The 21,301-nt window shown below is 41.8% G+C and overlaps 1 protein-coding gene and 1 non-coding gene across 3 annotated transcripts in view; both read right to left on the reverse strand.

Moving 5' to 3' along the window:
* Window positions 1–19,886, reverse strand: part of CAB39 (calcium binding protein 39) — a 73,608-nt gene extending 53,722 nt beyond the window's left edge. The window contains exon 1 of one of the 2 annotated variants that reach the window (XM_016134683.2): window positions 19,536–19,886. The gene's annotated coding sequence lies outside the window, so the exon portion shown is untranslated. Of the gene's footprint in view, window positions 1–18,789; window positions 19,336–19,535 lie in introns of those variants that run through there. The other variant, XM_036235994.1, reaches the window with a different exon arrangement.
* LOC118614732 lies at window positions 16,432–16,550 on the reverse strand. The gene has a single exon (XR_004956140.1). It is a non-coding gene; the product is annotated as a 5S ribosomal RNA (ribosomal RNA).
* Window positions 19,887–21,301: the final 1,415 nt, after the last annotated feature.

The following is a 21,301-nucleotide window of genomic DNA, read 5'->3' on the forward strand; positions in this document are numbered from 1 at the left end:
AAGGAAAGACTTCTCTAATATTGCAACAAAAATACTCAGGTCATAGGCTTTGGGTCTTATTCTTAGCATGTTACTCTATATCCCTTCCCTCCTTTATTTTTTTTTCCCCCGATTAAGTCAACTTTTAATTAGGCATCAACATCATAAGACATTCCCTTCCTACTATGTGAGAACACCAACACTGAGAGAACAGAGCGCTGGACAGAGAAACAACTCTTTTAGTCATCACCGAGCACTTGAAAACTTCAAAAAACAGGCAGAGAGAGAGAGAAGGCTTGGCAGGCTGTCCCTGGACAACGTATGAAATCAGTGGGGGTAAAGAAACTCCGTATCTTTCTCTCTGCTATGTGACTCAGGACAGTCACCCAATGTGTGTAAGTTCTTCATCTTTATAAAAACAGAAGAAATGATTTCTGACCCGCTGACCTTAGAAAGCAATGTTTCATAATGAATGACTAAACAAAGGGCTGCTCTGGCCACAGAATGACCATACGATGTTTGATGCAGTTCTGTATACCAGATACAGAGTAAGAGAAGCCAAGGAGATTCTGAGGGGCTCGGGCAAGATATCAGTGTGGGAAGCAAAACACCGAGATTCCTAACCGGCACCGCCTCGCGCCGCCACGCACAGCGCAGAGGGGCAGCCATCTCCTCCTCCTCATCAGGAGCCAGCACCAGGCCCTACTCATCCTTTCTGCTGATTTTTGCCCATCTGCTGGATTAACAATGCTACTTTCTTCACCCCCAGGCTCTTCCCGCCCCTCCATTCTATTCTTTTGATTTGAACTGCTGATAACTGCTGACAACATATTTTCACATCTATTATGCACTTGTATTTCCTTAGTAAAATTATCTGTACCTCTCTCCTGCTCATCAGCCTACTAAGTCCAGAATCTTTTTCTTACTGATTTGTATGTAGGATATTATATAATTATGAATATCATCCCTTTGGCTGTTTCTTTTTTTTTCAAATATGTTCTAGTTTGCCATTTGCATTTCGACTATGTTTCTTAATGTATAACATTTTCATTTTCTTATAGATTTAACTATAATTTTTTTCTTCACAAATTCCCGATTTCCTATCAGGCTTATAGCTGCATGTTGAATATGAATGCAAGGTTTCATATTTATTGATATCAGACATTATTTACAATTAAATAATGGTATCCTTTTCTGAAATAAGTTCTAATAGAATCTAACTTTTAAAACCTCACTATATTATCCAGTTGACAAAGTGTGGCAACTCTCACACTAGCACTGCTTTGTTATGGGACAGTTAATCAAGAAATCCACTATAACATGAATCCATGAGCTTTCTCCAGTTAATCACCAAATAATTAAGTTATTGGGGGGGCAGATGGAGTCATCATATGTGGTAACTATACTTAAATACATGTTAAATAAGTACAATGTTAAATAAATGTATTTAAATGTGATATCTTTTAAAATTTATAGGTCAATGATTTGAGAATGTTTTTTAAACTGAATCTATACATATGTCTTTTAGACATGGATTCCAACTGGTGATGTGACAGAGTCCCATTGTTAAGCCAGCAGTAAATACTAGGACTAGAAGTTGCCAGAATATACCATCAGTCCTGGGCAGCGATCTCCATGGGCATCGGGTAGGAATGTCAGGCAGCAGACCTGTGTCCTCATGTCCTAAGCCCGAGGCATCCAGGACTGGAGCAAATGGAAAGTGACAGCTAAGATGTAGAAAAAACTCAAAGCATTTAGAACAGTCTAACCAGACATGTTAATACATAAATTGCCATCGCCACACTAGCCCATGAGCTCTCACGGCGAGAGCCACACCGTCACATCCAATCTGTACTACATGTAGCACAGCTGGCAACCAAATTCCTATAAAATGTATCCAGTTGTGGTCTTGGTACAGTTAAAAAAGATGAACCTTTGGGGAGCCGACTCAGTCAGAGGACCCTATCAGTTACTCTCCAGGCACCCCAGCTTGTCGCATCCCTCTTTAAGAGTGTGGTGTTTTGAACTGGACTTTACACTCCATATGTCATCTGGCCAGCCAAGACCACCCATCTGTATTTCATAAACGTAGGCTTAAACTCCATTAATAGTTTAGACAGTCACGTTACATGGCCACTTTCTATTGAGCAATTTACTTGATCTAAGTCTACTCCACATATCTTGCAGTGAGCCACACCTTTACCCACTATTTACTATTGCATTTTGAGACATACCTGTGGGACTGAACAATTATTTCTATTACATTGCTTCTGGTTTAGATTCAGTATACAGTATGACCTTTAAATTTTTTTCTTAGATCTTGATTCTGTTATCCAGTGTTTTATTTGCTTTCCCTACCACAGAGTTCCCCAATCCCAGGCTGTGGACTGGTACTGGTCCACAGCCTGTTAGGAACCGGGCCGCAGAGCAGGCGAGTAACGGGTGAGCAAGCGAAGCTCCATCTGTGTTTGCAGCTGCTCCCCAGCGCCAGCATCACCGCCTCAGCTCCACCTCAGATCATCAGGCATTAAGATTCTCATAGGAGCGCCGGTCCCCGGTACCAAAAAGTCTGGGGACTGCTGCTCTCCCAGATTCCTGTCAACTCCAATCTGATCAACAAGTCATACAGGTCTCCCTTACTCCTTGCTAAAAGCACAAATACTAAGCTTTCCAGTTAAAGCCTGCCATCCATCTGCATTGTGTGTGCAGTCATTTAAACAACGACAAAGCCACCTAGCCACCTAGCTGCACTGCCACCAGCAGTGATGACTCACTGGTTTCTGACCTCAGGACACATATATTCATACATAAAAAATAAGTATGTCTCTCTCACACACATACAGTATCACCGAACAGCACGTATCCTTACTAGGTAAAACTACACCGACACTCTCTATTTTGTCATTCTATCCTGGTCCCCTGCTCCCTTCCCCTGCTTTCAAAATGCTATTCATAGCCCGCTAAATCGATTTTACTACGAATTGACAGGATGGAACCTGTAGTTTGTGAAACAGGTTTTAAAAAATCAATTTGAGTAGCTCTTTTATTAATAAAGGCTATCTTAATTGCAATGCTGGACTTCTCAAATTATCAGAAAGTGAAAAGATTTCGCTGGGTTTAAGACTTGAAATTACAGTTACATATTACAAAGCATTAGTTAGAAACATCCGTAAAACATGACTAATTGTTTCCATGAGTATTTCAAAGGTCTTTTATCAGTACGGATGTGCCATCTTTAGTTTTATCTACACTGGTTCATTCACAGATATTCTAAGGAAGTAAGAGTTACATTATCAGTTTCAGAAAATGTGAACTTCAGTTATTTCTTTACAAATTAGCACTGTATTTTAACAAAATAAAAAGTTAATCAATTCCACATTTTAAAATGTGAAACAATCTTCAAGGATGAAATCATAAATCCAGTTTTCTTCTGGTTATATTTACTCCTCACTTGGCCACAAGGTTGTGTAAACAACAGAGTCCATATGATCATGGGTAAACATCATGGCCTCACCCACATTTTGGTAAATAAGAAAAGCAAACAGCCAATCTTGGTCTTAAAAAAATAAAATAACTCCTTAAAAGAATTCATAGTTCATATGTGATGTGTAAACAAATGAAAAATTTGAAACAAAGTTTAAATATGAACAAGAGCCTTCTGGAAAATTCTTTTGTGTGTCAAATAAGATAGATTGAAAAAGAAAAGTTACACCTGAGAGAAGTGAAATGATTTTTATCTTTTCCTTTTAGTCACTGCGATGAAGAACTATATAGTATTCTGAAAAACGATTTTCTTTCTTAAATTTACAACCTTAAAACTTATTTCTAGAGGACCAGATGTAAACCTGGACAATCCCTCTCCTTCAAGGTCCAAGCACTGCTATTTCTGTTCTGGCCAAATGCCCATAAAAGCACCAACATGCCACAGGACCAGCCTGAGCGAAAGCACCATAGTTGGAGATCTGAAGGCTTGTTTTCTTTCAAAGCTGCTCAAAGGCCACCTTGTGGTGCTGTTTAGTGTAAATAGACTTTTTCCAGCTGAAGTATTTAAGAGCCGCAGAATACACAATGACATGGCCCTTTAGAGGGTCACGTGGAACGTTTCACCCACGGATGATTTCTCCTGGCCGGTTCTTTTCCACCCCTCCATGGAACACACTCACTGGCACATGGAGGCTTGACCATGGGTTAAGAGAAAAATTCCAGCTGAAATAATGAGGCTGAAAAACATTTCATTTCAGAGGAAGAAATTCAAGTTCATTTGTCAATTGACTGGCATGATCAAAATACAAAAGTTCTTGACTGCGCTTTGGGGTGGGGGGGGGTGGGGAATTCCTAATCCTGCAGCCAAAACTTACGTGTGTGTGAATCATACACATAAACTTACGTGTGTCATCTTGTGATACCCATTCACTAGGAGTTGTTCCAGGACTCAGAACACAGCTGGGAGATGAGGCGCACACACGGCAAGACTGATATCTATAGAAGACTAACACATGCCACCAGGCCCTTATCACAAAGCCCACTAAGAGACCTGGGTAGCGAATCCCGAGGGAAGACAGGGCAGTGAGCGCTGAAGGTCTCAGGCTTCAGTGGAGGAGACGCTTCTTGAACTGCATGTTGTAAACAGGATAAATTTGGATAAGAGTCAGAAAATGCATTACAATTGGCCACAGATTTTTATGCAACAATCTGAACCATCATTAGGAAACAAAAATTATTTTGTAACTTCCCCAAACTCTGGTGGATGATAAAATATTGGGCTGGAAAGGAAGGCAGGTGAAAAACTCACTATAAACCCAAGTGCTGTTTACAGAATAACCACATGCCTTCCTTTACTGCGGAGAGAACATTCCACACTTTATGGAGTGGAGCTCTCCAGGTGAGTGTTGACATCACAATACAGTCACACGGGAAAACTTGCTTTTTAATCTGAAAGCTTTATCTAAAATGCACAACGAACACATCTTACATCCAAGGGAGTATAAAAAGAGGCCCCAAAACATTCAGAAGAGCTGCAATGGATGCATTTACTTACAGTAAAAACGTATTTCCTTCTATAAAAGTTTTAAATATTGGATTTGATTTTTCCTTTACCATGTCAGAAGATTGCTTGCTACTAACTCAAGTGAATGTGATGGCTAAACAAAATATTTGTGAAAGTGTTCTGTAATCTGCAAAAAAAGCATACAAAGAGAGATTACCATTTATGTGCCGGCCTCAAAAATCTACCTTCTGGGTCTTTAATTTGATCTCTCAAATATTGCTGACCATATTTCCAACTTGTCAAAAACTTCAGTAGTTCGAAGGTTTATTTCAAAAAGGAAGTTAATGTTAATTAAAATTATGTCTTCTATAGATGTTCTGGGGGATAGTGGGGTGCACAGGTTGCGTTTGTTCCTTAAAAGTAGGAGATTGGAGATCTGGGCTTTGACATTTTTCCAGACTAGCAGGACATTAGCCATGAACTGAACAGTGGCTTTCAAACCCTGCTCTAAGGTTTATAGCAGGTGAAGGTCCATCACCTCTCCATCTTAAACGCCTTGCTCCAATTGTTTTTTGTATTTGGACTTCTGTGTCAGAAATTTAACAATTTTTTAAAAACTACTACTTTACGGCATAACATTGTCCATTAATATGTCTGCACATGGGACACAAAATGATTTTCTGAGGAAAACACTAGGTTGGCCTCCAAGTCAACTCATACAAGTGGATTTAAAATCAAGTCCTGGTTAAGCTCTTCAGTTGTCAAAGGCAGATATCAGTGCTTCCCATCGGCTCAGCTAACTGATTAAACCACTTCCAGAGTTCAGAGCATCCGAAAGTAAGACTTTAAATTGCACTTCGGCCTGGTCCTATTCCTTATGTCTTGTAATAAGAGACCTTAAACTTGAGCTGTTCACTTTTTACGGACCCTGTAGAGAACCGAGACAAGTGCACTAAGGACGCAGAGGCTGCATTACAAAGCATCCACGGGTTCTTAATTCCTGGAAAAATTATGCTTCTCCTGAATGGCTGGTTTGTGTTTTATCTCATGAACACAGTCTTGGAATTGACCTTGTTTTTCTTCTTTGTTCTGGCTACTCAAACTTAAAGCGAAATGTGTGGTCCCCACCTAGCCAGCTGACATGCAATTATCTGTACACTAATCCTGCTCCAGGAATCATTTTATTCGTCTTTGCCTATTTTTCCTTTGCTCCTTATCTAATTCTTTGGGGTAAGGGGGAGGATGGGACAGAAGGGAAAGAAAAGAGAAGGAAACATACCCCTAATTTTTTCAGTTCCTTAAAAGGAAAGGAACATGCTAATTTTAGCATGGGAGTATGGCTTTTAACTTTATTGCCATGATAAATTTGTTAAATACTGCAAGATACAGTCTCAGTTTTCTTGCTCAGGTGGAAATTGGCAACACGTGTACGAGACATCCTGTCTGGAGAACAGAACTACTAAATTACGTCAAACGGGGAAAACAGATCAGGGCAATCGACATGTATGGTGTACAACGAAATAAGGCACTTCCGTCATCTTTCTTCAGAGCTGGATAATTTCTATCCGTGGATAACAATGGCCCGGCCTCTTCTGTAATGAGATGGCATCTAATAACAACCATTTAAAAATTAGAACTTCCTAATTTCTCTTTAATAGCTCCCGAGACGCTATACATGAGTGAAGAGTGAATACAGGTGAAAAGAGGTGTTTGATTACATTTGGAATCTCTCCTTGTCTAACTTGAGACAAAGCAGAACTTTCTAGAGTTAGATCACAGTTCTCTTTCAGAGAAAAGTCAAGGCATTGAAAACCATTCTGGTTCCAAGGACGACCAGCTGGCTGCTATGGCTCCAGAATTAGTGCCTCAAAATCAAGCCATTTAGTGGAAGACACCAAGGATCCCACAGACAGCCTTGCATTCTTAAGCATCAAAAAAATGAGAAGGGATCAAAGTTAGCTAGATTCACAATTGGTAAATGTCAGATGACATAATTTACCATCCAAAGCTGTGCAATTTGGGGAACGAAGGAGGGCACAATGAATAGTTACGTGGGGACAACAGGCATAGACCTGACCTTTCCCCGAAAGACCGGGACATCTGGACACCCCTACTAAACCGTGGTTTTCTTGCCTCTCCCGTGACCGGCCAGCTGTTCTGTGCAGGTAAATGATTTCATTTCCCTGATGGAGCAAGGGCAACACACCCTCCACTTAGAGCAGGGCCCAGAGCACAGTCACCTACATGTAAATATTAGTGACAATGAAATAGGTCTTCCTGACAACATCTGGTATTTCAATCAGTAAATGTCTACAATTCACAAGGTGTATGGAGGAATATGTCCACGTCAGGGAAAAAATGTACCTCTTCAACCTCCCACCAACTCTTCTTGCTAAAGGCCAGTGGGCCACTGAGTTGCCAGTTCCCCTACAGACACGTGCTTATATATCATCATGATTCACTCACCCCGCCCTCACTGAACTAAGTTCCCAGCAGCCCAGTATCTCGACGTGAGCTCCCCAGCCCCGATGCTGAACCCTGTCTTGTGCACCCCTGTATTTGAAAATTATAAAAAATGCATTTCATGGATGCCCCTGCAGAGCAAGGGCAATCTTCATATACTCTTCACAAGGTGGGATACTAAAGGAAAACCAACGGTGAGAGAGTGAGTTTGTGTGTACACATCATTGCGAATGAAGGCGAGGCTTCGGTGGCTGATAGCCCAGCATATGATCTTAAGACTGACTCGGAGAAACCTGAAACTATAAAACTCTGAGCTCCCAGCAATGAGATGACTTCGCTGGGCGGCCAGCTCTCTCTCCTTCCACCACTAGGACTTTCTCGGCACTAACTCTGCCTCTCTTAGGTTTACGGTGTTGCTTCAGGTAGGGCGATGGGCATCAATGCAGTGCAGCACCAACTGAAGAACCTAACTTGCTCAAACGCCTTTCAACAATTCAGTGACTCAAGAAGCAGACTATTTTCTTCTTCCGCCCGATAGCTAATACAGTAGATGTTTTAAAATAACAGCTTTATTGACATAAAATTCACATGCCATACAACTTATCAATTTAAAGCATATGATTCAATAGTTTTTAGTATATTGAGTTGTGGAGCCATTACCATTATCAATAAAACAGAGTTTTTTTTTTAAAAAGACGAGATCACTCACAGGAAGGACAAAAATAAAGGTTATTTTATTTTTCCCTGACTTACATGAAATGAACATCTTAAGACTCTGAATACAGATTGGACCAAACAATTTCCCAGAAAGACCCAATGGGCAGTATACGAAATTGCCTTATCTCGCGTCTCAATGCATCCCTACCAGCATATGCATTGGCACTTTTTAATTAATTAATTTTTTAGGGGAGGCAACCCTTGGTTGACCTCACAGATTGCAAGGACCTTGTCAGCTTACAATCCCTTTATTTTTTATTTTTTTATTTTTTACGCCTACAGCACCTGGTCTTCCTAGGTGGTCTCCCATCCAAGTACTAACCAGGCCTGACCCTGCTTAGCTTCCTGATCAGACCGCGCTCAGGGTGGCATGGCCATTGACTTATTAGCACTTTTTTAAAATCTATTTAACAGGCTCCCCCCATTGTTTATTTGCATTTCTTTTACTCAGCCACTATCTGACTTTGCTTACCCATGGTTTCGCCTTCAATTTGTTTGAGAAACAGCATGTTTTACAGGTCAAGGGCGTCATCTCTCATCAGACCAAGTCTGAGCCCCAGTTTGGCCCTTTTCTAGAGGTGCGCACCGGACTCGTGGGCAAAAGCTTTACCTTCTGAGTCTCAATTCTTTATAAAATGATAGGAATATTATTAAAATTTTAACATGAGCAAAGTGCCCAGGGTGTCATTTAACATATAAGAGCTTACTAATAAAAGGCAGTTATCAGTTTGTGTGAGCTGTTATTACTCTGAGGTAAATATTAACCCTTTGCCTATCAAGTAAAATTTTTTCATACATTTATCTCAGTTTTTTTTTCTTTCGATCACCTAACAGCATTGGAAATAAACTTGCTTCTTCGTTCAAAGGTCTGATAAACAGTCACATAAATGTTCTTTCTAATTTATGTTTTCAAACTCATTCTTGCACCAGATTTATTTTCATAAAGGGTAGCTAGCTGTTTATAGAAATTGATTTTCCCAATGAATAAACAACTGTTTAAACATCTTTGGCTAAATAATCCTTAATCCTTTCTTCTTCCAAAAAGACACACGAATAGCCATTAAGCACATGACAAGATGTCCAACGTATTAGGGAAATGCGAATCAAAACTACAATGAGATAGATATTGGTATTTTCCACCCTTTTTTTTCCTAAGTTATATCTTTTATTTCATGTATTCGTGTACTGGCCAGGATAATATCAAACATCGGAAGTGTTATGGGGCATGCCTGTTTCATTTTCTGATTTCAAGGGAATCCACCAGTTTTCTTGCTGTTGGTGAAGGAGGCTATTCCCGATCAGGAAGAACTGCTGAATGAACAGTTGTCTTGGCGCACAGGGAGACGACACAGCATGAAGATTCAACGTGCGCTGACGCCACACCGTAAGGACCCGGACCCAGGCTCCGTAATTCACCGCTATTTAACCTTGGGCCTTTTACTTAACTTCTTGGCCTAAACTTCTTCATCCATTAATAAAATGAGAGCAAGAAGAACCGCCTCTTTCTTAGGACTACTGTGAGGACCGACTGAGATACCGAATTAGAACAATGCCTGGCACTCAGCAACTACTAGGTGTTGCCTGTTGTTTGTCCTCTTTAATTGAGAAAACTTCCTCTTTGATTAAACTTGCTGGTATTTTACTTAGGATTTTCATGGTTATTTCCATAAGTGAAACTGGAACATAGTTTTCTTTCTTTGTAATGTCTTACCAGATTGCCTTTCTTATATTTTATTAGATTTCTATAAGTTTATGGTAGTTTTAAAACATGAATTGAGAGTCTTTTGGTATTTTTCTAGGATCTAGAATAAATGAGATAGTTCACTGATAACATTTTTTTCAAAATTTTAAGAACTAATTTCTTTATAATCTAGGTCTGGAGCGCCCCTCCCTCTTTTATAAAAGCCGTGGCCTTTAATATATATTTAATATATTCCATGACAACCTAGTCAAGTGCTCTACTTAAGATAATTTTAAAAAGGGCTTTCGTCATTAGATTTTTCAAAGCTGCCCATGACATACAAATTTACACCCAGTGTCTCCTCTGGTCACTTCCTTCCGGATGTCCTCTGATGTCCTGGGTCTCCCCCCTACTTCTTATTCCTTCCTCCTCTCAACAACAAAAACCTCTGTAAAAGATGGTTTTGCCATTTCCTAACAGCTATGGGGCGTTTCCATATAATAGCTGTGCTAAGCACATTCATTCCTGTCTCCCTTTCACTACATTTCATTTTAAAAGGGGAGCACTTTCGTAAGATAAATAAGCTAACATTCTCCGCCCTCACCCGTCCGGTAAGGTTGTGGCTTCCGTGAGGAAGGACTGCCTGCACTCGCCTATTGTCTAGCCCTCTTGCCATCAACTCGGCTTCCCATCACTCACCACGTGGCCTTCCGGAACTGGAGCCAGCCTAGCTCTGGAGTCAACGAATGAGTTACAACCAATCTTAAAGAACAGGGATGATTGATTTTTAACAACAAAGAACTAGGAAGTATTTACTATGCCGTGTGCACATCCAGGATGACGTTACCCATTCTCATTTCCTCTGTCCTCCTTAAGCGGGCGAGGCATAGGGATGTGGGCCACTGTGCCAGAGACTAATCTGCCATATTCACCCTAGGAAAAGCCTATTATAGCTATATTCTAATACAATGAACGTAAGTAAAATTATCTTGTAAAAACATCAAAATGATGTTTAGGTCCTAGAAAATATTCCAACTTAAATTATACAATTTAGCGTATTTCAGATAACCTCAAATATGAATGAAACTACGAATCCTTCCAGATGTCCATACCCTACTTACATCCTTATCCAAGACACCTCACAGAATCCTACTAGGAAAAGAAACGGTTAATAAATGCATCCATCCAGCTTCCAGAAGTCAACACTTCACTAAGGACTCCTAACTTCTGGAATCTGTCCAGTAATCAATACCAACTTGTCTCTGACTTGTGGATCCCAGCGTTTCCTTTTTTTTGGAAAAGAGTACTTCAGCTTCTCTAATCTTCCTGTGGTCCCCCCCTCTCTTTACAGCTCCTCAAAGACAGTAACTCCGTGATGTGAAAATTCTGTGTTCTAGGATATCACACATCCTGGCCAGAAGACTTGACCTCCTCTGCTTCCGTAACAGAAACTTCCTATGATCCAGAAAGATTCTATATATTCTAGTATCTAGTGGTGGAAGCAACAGAGAGTGGTGAGTTATAAGTGTATACTCTGGGACCAGGGTTTCCAATCTCTGGCTCTTTTCTAGTTTTATGACTTTGGATCAACTTTCGGTGGGTATTTTCAAATCTACTATTCCATAGGGTTGATATAACAAATGATACACCCAGCTACAGATCAGAGTTCCAGTTCACTTGAAGGCTGCTTCAATCTTTCAAAGTTTTCAAATATTTTGAAAGTGTGTGTATACTGTAGCAGAATGAGTTTTAAAACTCCAGTTATCATAGAAGCTAAAATGTATTTGGCACTTAATAGTATATCAGACATATTGTACAGAGCATTTCTTACTGAATGCTCACAACTGCTTTGTGTGGGTTCTACTCCTGCTAGATTACAGTTGAGAAAGCTGAGGCAAAATGAGTGTTTATAACACCCACTCAAGAAAACACCATCAAAAACTAAATCCAGGGATTCTAAGGTCAGAGGCCCTGCTCTTATCTCCATGCTGGGCTTCAGTTTTCCCTCTCACTATAGCAGGGCCTAAGTATTGTTTCATGAAATTTCTTTTTCGGCTTCGACAGTATGTTAATGTATATACTAAGTCACTGACCAAAAACGTGATTTCTCACTGTGGGTAGAAGTTAAAAAAAAAAAATTGAAAAGCCACTCATCTAAAGTGTTCATTCTTTTGCTTAACAAAACTGAAAATAATTATTCCAACTTTAGCTGGATTCCAAACCTCAATCAAAAAGTAAATGTTTTGAATTCTATACTAATAAGTATGTAAATAAGGGGGTTTCCCAATTATGTTCCAATAGAACAGGTCTTGTGACCAAATAAATTTGGCAAATTGAGAAATAGTACACATTATGTTTCCTTCCTGGACGGTCAGAATGCGCATGATTAAAAACTCTGATGAGCTCTGCAGAAAAACAGTAACACAACCACCATCGACAATTCAAATCTGAATATTTTTAATCCAGTGTTTTCCAAACACAAATTTCCTTCTGGAACCTCTCTCTACCAACAACAACTAATCTCTCATAGACCAGTGTTCTGCACACACAAATTTGGGGGACACTGCTCTATGCAAACTTAACCAGAATAAGGTTCTAATAAGCTTCAGCTATTGTAGTATGTGAGCTTCATTCAAGTGCAGACGTAGCAGCAATAAATTAAAATTCACAGAAAATTGTAATTTGGTTAAGTATTTCATCTCTGCTGAGCAGTTTTATCAGAATATTATATAGCTGCATCATCAGTTAAAAAATATGGACAGAAATAATGTATTATACTCTGAAAACACAAGGTGGGGAAAGCAAAGAGAGAAAAGACATTTAAAAAGGTAAAAAGATATCTGCAATTCAAATAAATTACAATCTGTTGTACGAAACTTATATACATAGGAAATCTATTGAGATAACACTTAGATACAGAGGAAGAACTTATAACTCACACATGAACAAGGAGTGAACAGAGAATAAAACCATATGGTAAGGAGAGAGCCAAAGATCTTCAACGATCACGTTAGTGAACAGAGTTTCTGTCTCCCCACGGAGAATCCAGAAGTAAATGGACTGGCTGATAATGTGGCATCCAAGAGGGGAACAGTTGTTTACCTAAACTAGGAACCCTCTGAGACTGGCATTCAGAACAGGTCCCAGCATAATGGGCAATAAAAACTGCTTGTGGAACAAATTAATTCATAATAGATGTTTGAGGAGTTATGAATGCTCAGGGGTGGTGAATATTACCATCATCTATTAGCCGTCACAGAACCTTGAGCTGGAAGCAATTCTGATCAAGGGCAGCTTGCGACCTTTATGTTGGTAGAGGCTTAGTACCAATTACAGCTAAAGAATACTATCTCACGCATGCTCTTCGCATGCTCTTCACATCCGCAAATTTGATTCTACATTTCTGGTCCTTTCTTTTTCACTCCTATTGCCTTTGGTTAATGTTTTTTTTCTCCTCCAAAACAAAAAACTTCACTGCATAGAGCGCTTAAAAGTTGACAATAAAGCTTGATGTGGGGCTCCAGGGTTTTGTTAACCATTAACTTGACTTACTAAGCTTGTACTTTACAGCCACATAACATTTAGCTGTTAATCATTTATTTCTAAGTACAAAAGTAAAAAAATTGAAGCTACACGTTTTGATGTTCTATCATGTGAAGCACAAAACTACCCTACTATGATAACCAACACCAGGCACCTGACAAACTAGGAGAAAAAAATGTTAAAAGAATGGTTACATGCCATAAAGGTTTCATAAAAGAAACTGATTTGAAGACCACAGGCAAAAAAAAAAAAAAAAAAAAAAAGGAGCAGTACCTAGTATAGGAAAAAAAGGCAAGTCAGAAAGCCTACACACGAGATCACTGAAAATAAGAGCCAAAGAGTTAACAGGTTTCAGGCTGGACCCCTTAGTGTAATAGTGGGATGACAGATGCCTAGAGAGGTGCAGTGACTTCCCCAGAGCAACATGATTCGTCATGGAGTCAGGACCCAGGCCAGATCTTCCAGTTCCCAGGCTTCTTTCTGCATCTCTCTCTGTCACACCAGTCCTCCCATCTTCTCTGCAAGACTAACATGGAAAACAAAGACTACCTACCGGCCTAAATGGAACTATAAACCACCAACGAAATACGACTACACAGCTAGAGCATTTAGAATAAATCATCTTATTTTGTATTATGACACGTAGTTACTGTCTGGAAGTCTACTGTAATTCTCATTAGGCTATATTTACAAACCTTCATTCTAAAGGACTAAATCAAAAAGGATCGTCAAGAAACCGACACCACGTGGAGGAAAAAAACTCCTATTCCAGGGAACACACGTTTTGAAGTGAGGCAGATCTGAGTTCAAGCCCTAGCTCAACGGCAATGCCTGTGCCACCCTGTAATGATGCTGGGGGCAATACCACCTACCTCAGAGGTTTGCCCAACATTTCATGGTACTTAAATGGTAACTTTCTCCCCCAACCTATTTTTATCCATCTCCCTTGATTCTTTGTCTATTTCAACTTTTAACTTCATACAACCACCCCCAAAACACTTGCCAGCTACATCACAATGACAGACGTTAGTGTTCAATACCATAAAAAAAAAAGGTTATGTGCCAAAGAGTATTTAACGTGTGAATACAATCTTTGTAAATATAAGTGAAAAGGTTCTAAGAAGACATTGATGCATCAAGTATAAAACAATTTCTTTCAGCAAACTGCATAAAGAAGGAAGAGAACCAGGCTCTAGGTCAGTCCTGTAGCTAATCAGCTGCAAACCATCAGCAAGTGACTCCACTTTGCAGCAAGCTCCACCACTCATAGCTCAAAGCCACACACTGCTCTAGTTATGGGAGGCCTCAGGGCTCCTATCTGCAGAAAGAACCATTCTGACTGGAGAGTTTCGAAAGTTCTCACGTTTCTCGCACCTGAAATAGTCCAGCATCAGCATCATTACAGAAATAGTCCAGCATCAGTCCAGCACTTGCTGTACGCCACGCCTGTTCTAAGCACTTCAGGCTTAGTAACTCACTTAAATCCCCTACAATCTTTGCAGATATGGTCTATATCACTCCTCCTACCCAAGGAACCTAAGCTAGAGAGAAGCAGAAGAACTTGCCTGAAGTTATAGAGCCCACAGGGAGGGTGAGGGTTGTTCAACAATCCAGGGGATCTGGCCACACCTGTTCTTTTAACCACTGACTCTCAGAATTCTATTAACCCCAGAGACATGTAAACAGAAGCTAGTTCATGCTATGCCTTCCTTGTGCCTAAATCAGTGGATAAATAATCTCAGAAAGAACAGTGACTAACATGTTAACAGCAGCCTATAAAAGAGCAACTACAGTTCATCGGTTACAAAATGGCAACTTAATTAAGATCGAGCTACAAAATGTATACTTTGTTTCTCTGACAAATATTTTATCAAACTAATTAAAGTGTTGTGTGTGATGTTTTAACTGTTATACTACCTTTGTCATTGACAATTCATCTGCTGGATAATGCTTCCCAGGAATAATTATCATACTAAACCAGACGGCAACTAAACATTGGTTAACAAGATTTTCTTGTCTAACTATGCATATGAAAATGTGTTATGTACATATTAAAAAAGCGAATAAACCAACAAATTAAACACTGTATTCTGAGTATAAAGACCTCAAGTTAGACACAATATATTAAGAATTATGCAAATAGGTATGTGCTGGACTCTGTGAACATAAACGGGCAGGGTAGGCTCTGCCCTCCTTCCCCTAGGGCCACTTTACACCTGACTGACCTCTCGCAATTCTTTGCATGCCATTCTTCCTTCCTCTGCCAGCTCAACATCACAGCTGCTAATAAACCACGATCCTGCCTGCACTGCACCCCTTCTATCTCAAGCAAAAGTACAGTGGGGCCAGGAAGCTCAGTGAGGTAAAAACGGGATATCAGGGGATCACATATGTGCATACACGCGCGCACGCACACACACAACCCCGAAATAAAATGTGGATGGCAACGAGCTGATAACAGTAATTTCATCACTGTCAGTCTATCCCCTGCTACCAAGTCCTTCAATAACTCTTCTCACAATCCTTGGAAGGCCCGAGACACAGAAGCAGAACCAACACTTTAGCGCTTACTCCCAGACTGGTCTATTCTACAAATGCTGGTGGTAGAAATCGTTGCCTCTCTTTGCTCTGTGCCCATACTCCCACTGGCGAAGGCAATGATTAGGGTCCAGCTGGATGGTTATTAAAGTAGCGAGACGCACAGGGAAAAACTCTCACATAGCTCAATTCCTTCTTTAATTAAAGAGGGCTCCGATGCATTCTCTCCAATGAAAACCAAAATATAGACTGATAACTAAATAGTTATGCAATTTTTAGGCTATTTGTCTTGATATGCATTCATAAGCACAAGATCTTTATGCTTCAACGATTAAACAACAAAACAAGTCACAAGCAAACTAAGCCAGAAGTTCAGAGACTTGATAAGTCTTTCCCACAATTTCACCAGTTTTATTTATTTATTATTTTATTATTTTTTTTAAAGGCAAGGCAACCCTTGGTTGACCCCACAGATTGCAAGGACCTTCTCAGCTTACAATCCCTTATTTTTTTTTATTTTTTACACCTACAGCACCTGGTCTTCCTAGGTGGTCTCTCATCCAAGTACTAACCAGGCCCAACCCTGCTTAGCTTCTGAGATCAGATGGGATCAGGCTTGTTCAGGGTAGCATGGCCGTAGACTTACCACACAAAGTTTTACCAACATTTTGCCATTATTCATACTAATTCACCTATGATATTCCTATTTCCGTAACACGAGACAACATTCATAAAATCAAATACCTAACATAAAGGAAACACAGAAAAAAAGAAAATAAATTTTTAAAATTGAACCACCACCAGAAAGATAAGCAGAAGACACTATCTGAAATGAAATGCTTCCATATATTGGATTTTATTTTTGCATGCTGTAGGGGTCAGGTGGGGGATAATCTGGATTTGTGTCTGTATTTTTATGCAAGATGGTGAAAATATGAATGATCAGTGATTGACCTCTCCTGGAAAAAAAGGCTCTTGGGGGAGTAGGACAGTAATTACAGAAATCTATAACCTACAAAAGTTGACCAAAAGAAAAAACTTTAGTAAATATTCGAAAGTAATAAAGGATGCCTTGTGGTAAACACATCTGCAATATACAAATTAAGATTCAAATGAAACCAAATTATAAAACCAAACCCCATATTTAAACTGGACCTTCTTAGCTATTCTTTCACACTGACTTTATGAAAATTTATACAGTCTAGCTCAGCATCTCAATTTACATGCCATTAGAAGCAGAAACAGAGACCTCATTAATACATTTCAGAATGTAAAACTCAAAGAGAAAAACTGGTTTAAACAAGAACCTGCAGTCTGAAATGCTAATGAATTAAAGTGCTTTAAGATTAAAAAAAAAAGCCCAAGAAGTCTCTTTTGTTATAGCAGCATATTACTTCATGACAAATTCTATATTTACTAAAGAAATGGCAATAGAAAACTAAATGCATCTAGCCTAAATCTTTGTAATGTCATGATCAAAAGTAGCCTATGTGGATGGCCCTAGTATAAAGAATATTTGGGTGGATGGGTAGTAAGTAGCAATGGGAGGTGTATTACAGTGTATGGGAGATACATCAGCTATGAAGGTAATCATTTTAGAATGCCTTTTTAAAAAGTACATCCACCCATACTGCAGAGGTGTGATTTCTTCAATACCTAATGACAAGATGCATCCCAAGTAATAAAACCTTTCTTTATTCAACAAGCAATAGGATCTAGATTGTACATGGAAGTTAATATAATTCAAACAAGAAGACTTTAGAAAAATTCCGTCCACAGTAGCAGTTATTAGGCATGACTACTGCGTTTTATCTGACATAAATAATGCAACCTTATCAGAAAAAAAATACTGCATTTAATAAGACTTCCCTTACTTGGGTAAAAATATTTTTACATAAAGATATTTAATGACAAAAAAACTTAAAAGTTATGTATATGCAGTTTATTTCATTAATGCAAAGAAAAAATAAACATAAGGACTGAAAAGGAAAAATGCAGAAATGGTAACAGTAACTAAATTTAAGTCGTAAGATTACAGAAGATAATTTTTAAAAATTTCCAGTACTACTTGCATTTTACAACTTTTTTTTAAACTAAAAAAGTTAACATTCACTTTTCATATAAGCAAACAAATGGTTCTAAGCTGCTTCCACACAGCATATATTCTAGACTTCAAATACAGCTGCTAATTATTCCTAGTAATATTTTTTAAATGTACAAAATGAAGCTAAAGACTTTTACTTCTATAAAGATTTTCACAACTAAAATTAAAGAAAAATTTACCATTATAAAAAAAATTCTATGTCCCGCTTTCTAGCCCAGAATATTAGTAACAATTTGATTTTAATATCATCAATATAGATTGTTTTTCTCAAAGAAGTTAAGTCCAGCTCAGTAATCCCAAAGTGTAGACACCTAACACACAATGCAAGAAGTTTTGATGCATTTTAGTGAACTGCACCAACAAAACGCCTTATATGCAGATGAGCTTATTTTAAACACATCTTTCCATTACCTCTTAAGAGCCTGACATCTAACGAAGCTTTCTGGAAAAGTACTTTGCTTATCCTAGACGTGGATTTATGTGACTATCCCAGAAGCTGTCAAAATTGATCTTAAACTGCCTTACATTCAAGGCATAGAATGTCGACTCTTCACTGGGCCTCCTCTCTTTCACAAGAGAGCCTTTACATCCTTTAGCTTACATTTCCGGGCTCATGAGTCTCTGAGAAATGAGCTCTAAGTTTCCCTCAAACAGCTCCTTTCCAGCATTCAAGGATCTGGCCCCCAAATACCTCTCTTTCAGCCTACCCCCAACTTCCCACCATGGTCCTAGGCAACAAACTGAATTAGACACTATTTCCAGCCTATACCTTTTTACCTTTGTGCGCTAGCTGTGCTGCCCTTCCACATAACCGTCTCTTCTGCAACACTCCTCTCCCAAATCCCAATCGGCCTTCAAGTCCGCCCTAGGCACCGCCTCGCCCAGGAAGCCTTCCAGATTTTTGCTAAACGGAAGTGATCGATCGGTCCTGTCTTCCCTGGGTTCCTTGCTAGCACCTTGTAGTTCTTTCACAGGACTTATCGTCTCCTTCCTGGTATCGTGTGATCTGCGTCCTGGTCTCATCTCCCACACCGGGGCGGAGGCTCCCCGGGGGAGGGGACCGCGGGCCCGGGGTTTCCTTTGAATCCCTCTGTGCACGCAGGCAGCGCCCAGGCTGGTGCAACCGAACCTGGGGACGCTCCCGCCGCACAATTCCTCACCCGGCATCAGTTGGGCATGTTCCCCGAGGGAGCATCACAGTGATGCTGCCAGCCTCCCGATAACAAAGTTTCCCAGGGGCCAGGAGCGCGGAGGCCGGGGCCCGAGCGCGCCGGGAGTGACAGTTGGCCGGGCCCGCACGTCCCTGCGCCCCGGACAAGGGCCGGAGACGCCCCCACGCCGCCGGCCCTGCGGCAGAACGGCGGGCGGACGGCGGCCGAGCCCGGGGCTCCCGGACCGTGGCCGCCGCGAGGGGCCCCCCGGGAAAATGGAGGCAGCCCCGGAGCCGGGCCGGGCCGGGCCGGGCAGGCGGAAGCCGGACCGGCGTCCGCGCCGCGAGCGGGGCAGGGCCGGGGGTCACTCACGGGGCTGGGCCGGGCCGGGCGGCACCCTCTCCGCCTCCGCGTCGTCGCCGTCCCCGTCCTCGGCCGCCGCCGCCTCGGGCTGCTCGCTCGGTCCCCGCGGCGCGGCTCCGGCGCTCGGCCCCTCCGTTGTCTTCCGCCCGCTTCTGCTCCCGGCGACGGGCGCCCGCGGCGGCGGCGGCGGCGGCGGCTGCGCGGGCAGACGTCGGCCCCGGGGCTCCCGCGGCGGCCGCCGCGCTGCTGCACTCGATCGCTCGGGCTGCGGCCGCGGCTGCTGCTGCGGGGCCCAGCGCCACCTTCGCCTTCGCCCTCGCCCGGCTCCCCGAGGCTCGCTCTCCCCCAGGCCGCGCCGCTCCCCGCTCCCGGCCCGAGCCCGGCTTTGACGTGCGCACTGCGCAGCCGCCGAGGGCGCGACGTCGGGCGGCGCCGCAACGCCCCCTGCGGCCGCGGGCGCCCCCGGGCGGCGGGGCGGACTCAGGGCGCCGGAGTGCGCGCCGGGCGCGCGAAGGGAGGGGTCGCGGCGAAAAGCAGAAGCACCGCCGCTCCCGAGTTCCTCTTCTTTCCTCTGCCCCTGAAATGCCGGTGCTCGGCCGCTTCTCGTCTGCCTGAGCACGCTGCCTGCGGGGATCTCACGCCCACTTTCTGCGACCGCTTCCTCAACTCAACAAAGCTTTATTTTTGTCCAAGACCAAGAGCCAACCTCGCATGGACGGAATCTGTCACACTTGCGAAGGAAGGATAACTCTCATTTTAGTATCCTCTGAGAGAAGGCGTGCAAAGTAATGGAATGATCCAGATTGATGGGATTCAACGGCAGCTGTAAACCCCTGTTCCACCATTTAGTCTCCTCGGGCTATTTCAGGTCCCTGTGCCTGGGCTCCTTCCCACGCACAGCACACACAGAAGTATAATACAGGACCGTGGGCTTAGGAGGGTGAACGAGAAAATACATTGCAAAGCTCTGACGGCAGACTCTGGTACACGAAAAATGCCGTACATAGATATTTGTGTTTCTTTTGCTTTGGTTGTTTTTAATTTGTAACGGAACAGGTATTTCTGAACAACTACTGTGCGCTATTGCAGGTGGCGGGGTAGTGAACAAAACAGTCCCTGCTCCTGAGACAAACAATAAACAAATAAACCAGTACATATGTGACATTGGATGGTTTTCTGTGCTATGGAGGAAGACAACACAGGCCACGGAAAGGAGAGAGCGGCGGACATTACGGTTTATAGCTGTCCGGCAGGGAGCTGGGACAGGAGGAGTATGCAGGGCGCTAAGGGCAAGGGATGGCAGAGCGACAGGAGGGCCCAAGGCCTCGAGGTGGGAGTCCTGGAGCCCAGCAGGGCGAAATCCCTGAAGGAGGGGAGAGGGCGGAAACCAGCAGAGAGCGGGACCGTGTAGACTAAAATGAGGACTTTGGTTTTTACTCTGAATGAGATGAGAAACTATTTGGACGGTTTTGATCAGAGAAGAGGATGTGGGCTGACATTTCAAAAGGATGGTTCTGGTTGTGGTGCAAAGATCAGTCTGAAGGGACTAAGGGTTTTAGCCATCAGACCTGGTAGAAAGTTTTTTGAAATCATCCAGTCAGCTGAAGACAGGCTGGGTCTAGGGTGTTAGCAGCAGGGGAGAAATGAAGGAGTTGAGTTCTAGACACTTTTCAAAGGTAGAACTGACAGGATATTGCTGATTTCTAAGGTTTTTTTTCTGTTTTGTTTTGTTTTTTTTTTCCTCAAGCAACTGGAAAATACAATTTTGCAAAATG

The sequence above is a fragment of the Rousettus aegyptiacus genome, unplaced genomic scaffold (assembly GCF_014176215.1).
Source record: "Rousettus aegyptiacus isolate mRouAeg1 unplaced genomic scaffold, mRouAeg1.p scaffold_m13_p_2, whole genome shotgun sequence".
NCBI lineage: Eukaryota > Metazoa > Chordata > Mammalia > Chiroptera > Pteropodidae > Rousettus > Rousettus aegyptiacus.